Source organism: Loxodonta africana, unplaced genomic scaffold (genome assembly GCF_030014295.1).
Source record: "Loxodonta africana isolate mLoxAfr1 unplaced genomic scaffold, mLoxAfr1.hap2 scaffold_354, whole genome shotgun sequence".
Taxonomy (NCBI): Eukaryota; Metazoa; Chordata; class Mammalia; order Proboscidea; family Elephantidae; genus Loxodonta; species Loxodonta africana.
Window position 1 is genome coordinate 98,011 of NW_026975068.1, and position 3,630 is coordinate 101,640.

The following is a 3,630-nucleotide window of genomic DNA, read 5'->3' on the forward strand; positions in this document are numbered from 1 at the left end:
TTTATAACAAAATATTAATTCTTTTTCCCTTGCAAATAATTCATTTGATTGGACTATATATATATATATATATATATATATACATTTTTTCTCATTGAGTCCATGTTTAAATTTCTTGTTTATAATTTCTTTTCTTATCCACTCCAAGCCTGTAAATACAATTTACAGAATGTAGTAGCAAGTTTTGATATAAGACCCTGGATTCACTTTGGAAACCCTGGTAACATAGCGGTTAAGAGCTACAGCTGCAAACCAAAAGGTTAGCAGTTCAAATCCACCAGGTACTCCTTGGAAACCCTATGGCACAGTTCTACTCTGTCGTATAAGTTTGGTCAGAGTCAGAACCCACTCGATGGCAACGGGTTTTAGGGAACTTACTTTATGCTACATAAAAAAAGAAAATACAGCCATCAATTTACATATTATTTAGGTCAACAATTAGGTTATCAAACACTTATCATTTATTAGTCACCGTGCAGGTCATGGTGCCATGAATAGTGATGTTTATGGTCTCCAGATACCAAAAGAAAAATGAGTAGTAATGGTGAACATTTAGAAATTTATTTCATCTAATAAAAAGGAAATACTTTTTTTCTGATTTTTGATGCTCTACCCACTATCATCTGATGCCTACAGCCACGTTTTCTTAGCATTAGAAATATTTGTTTGTTTTTCTGTGAAAGTAATTTACAAGTGAGAACAACTTTCGTGAGGGAAGGGGTCATGTGCATCCTCTGAGGGAGGCTGAGGAATATACTCAGCATTGCATAACCCAGTATATTGGCTGATGCCTTATTGTTTTCCTTGGCAATTTTATTGCATACTCCCAGAAATAAAACAAATTAAGAGAACAGTTTATTGTGATACACTCAGTGATTATTTTTGAAAGCTGGAAGGATATATTTATTTTTACCTTTCAAATATTTTTGATATGAAAATAAAATGGCAGAAATCTTAATGAAAAGTATGATTTCTGAGATTGTTCTATAAAATATGAGAAGAACAAAAGAATTTATTTTGTATTCCCCTATGTAATTTCCATCTATCCTATATCAGTATTTTTGAAGATTGGGTTACTTCAGAGTCTATGTCTTATTTTGTTAGAAAAAAATTTTAAAAACTACCAAATTATTTTAACATTGGTCTTTACCACTTATACACAAATCTAATTCCCCTTCAACACTGAAATTTTACCCTCTGTGTACTTAGCTACATTCCCAAATTTCTCACCGGAATGACAAGATTTTGTTAATTTTAGATGAGTGGAATCCCAAACATGAATTTTTGTCTAGAATGTGGGCAATTAGTTATAATATTCTAGTTTATGCTGTAGTATAACACCAGTGATTAAAAAAAAATCTCTGTCATAAAACCACAATAGTGGATTTCTGGATCACGCTGCATGTTATCTTGGGATTTGTCCTCCCTCAGGGACACAGGCTGATGGTGCTTCCCTCATTGTGAAGCAACAGCAATTTCTGGAAGATGGAAAGAACATGGAATTTCACTCGCTGGCTCTAAATTCTTGCCATGGGTTACGCATGTCACTTGCACTAATGTTTCACAGTCCACACCTAACTTCAGAGAAAAGGGAAGTGCAATCCAAACTTGAGCCAGGAAGGATGAAGATCAGATGATTAACCCACATTCCTAATCAAGTAGTTCACCCTTCTGGGTCCCAACTCCTCTCCAAAGGAGACAACCAAATGTCCCGTTCAGTCATGGAATAAGCTCAAAGCCCAGGATCTCTTGGTGATAAGCAGTCACCAATAAGGTCCATCTTTTATCTGATGACCTGTGAATTATCTAAATTTCCCAGTTATCCAGATATCCAGCATGTCTTGGTTGGACAGGGACAGGATAACGGAAATAAACACTGGTATTAGGAAAGAAATAATGAGATATCCACAGGAATCGTGGGTCCCCAGAAATTCTGAATTTCCATTAGGCAGACATTTAAAGGCCCACTATATTTCTGATGAGGAATAGTCACTGATAAGGCCACATTTCTGCCTCCTTAGAGTAGTTTTCACATTCATTTTTTTGATAGCATAGCCCCTGGATCTTCTCTCTGAGATATGCTTTTTAAAAGATTCATATTGCCTTATCTGCCATGATGCAAAACCCCAAAAAAACCACTGCTGTTGAGTCGATTCTGCCTCATAGCGACCCTATAGGACAGAGTACAACCGCCCCATAGAGTTTCCAAGGAGCGCCTGGTGGACTCGAACTGCCAACCTTTTGGTTAACAGCCATAGCACTTAACCACTACGCCACCAGGGTTTCCTATCTGCCATGATAATTGTGGAATATACTCTTATGGTTGCTAAAGAGTTTTTTCAACTAACTTTCTGCCCATGGTGTTTGGAGTCTGTGATAAAGAGACTATCATTTGACAAGTATTTACTGCCTTCTGCTGATCACATGAGGAGCACACTTCTTCACTCCATCACGCGTTAACCTAGTGATTTGATAAACTTTGCTCAATAGCATGTGGCTGAAAGTGTCTGTATACCACTTCCAAGCCTAGAGTTTCAGCGATATTATATTTTCATATTTCTCTATTGTTTCTTCCATCATCATGAGAAGAAAATGTCTCCAGTACGTTGTCTCTTTCAAAAACTTTTTTCTAAGCCTAATTTCCTCATCTAAAAATCAGTTATCAGGAGAGAGATCACTAGCTATTTCAAAAGAGAGAACAGAATTCAGATAAGTACTTCAATAGGAGATGAGGGAATCAAGGAACCAAACAAGGGAAGCTGAATCAACTTAGAGACTCCCATCAGTATGTTGCTTCCAACACCCAGAAAACTGTCAAACAGCAGGACAAGATGGCTTCCAGGACCCCATGGGTGGGGCCCTCATGCAGAACCCAGAACCAAGGTGAGGACCAGCGGACAATATTTGAAACCATGAAGAGAGTGGCTATTTATTCAAAGTGAAATCATGGCGAGCCACGGTTACTTCCAGGAACTATAGTTGAAGTGGGGAAAGAGAGAAGGAGAAATTTGCTGACTTCTGTCCTATAGCATTTCTAATCTTCTGACAGTCTTACATTGTGATTTCCTACAAGAAATATGCTGGCAAAGGATCTTGGGAAATGTAGTTCTCCTTGGTATAGAGTCAAATAAAGTCAGTGAAAGTATCTGAAAACCAAGGAGCATTACAAAACATGCTGGCTAATATGAAAAAATAAAAACCAATCATGTTGAGTCAATTACAACTCATAGCAACCCTATAGGGCGAAGCAGAACTGCCTTATAGGGTTTTCAAGGAGCAGCTGGTGGATTTGAACTGCCAACCTTTTGATAAGTGTCAGCTTTTAACCACTGCACCACCAGGACTCCAAGCTAATAATCCAAAAAAAAATAGAGCCTGTCTTATATGGTGTGTGTGAGCATCTTCATATCTAGAGTTTTTTTTTCTTAAAATCTGCTTTGTTTAATATTTTATAGCTAAACCATATTTCCTTTTAATTAATATTTGTCTTACGTATCTTTTTGACCTTTTAAATTTCATATATTCTTTGTCTTTATATTTAAATATGCCTCCTTAAAATTTCACTCAAGTAAAATTTTGCTGAAGATAATTAAAAAATGGCTGCAGCAGTACATCAACAGGAAACTGCCA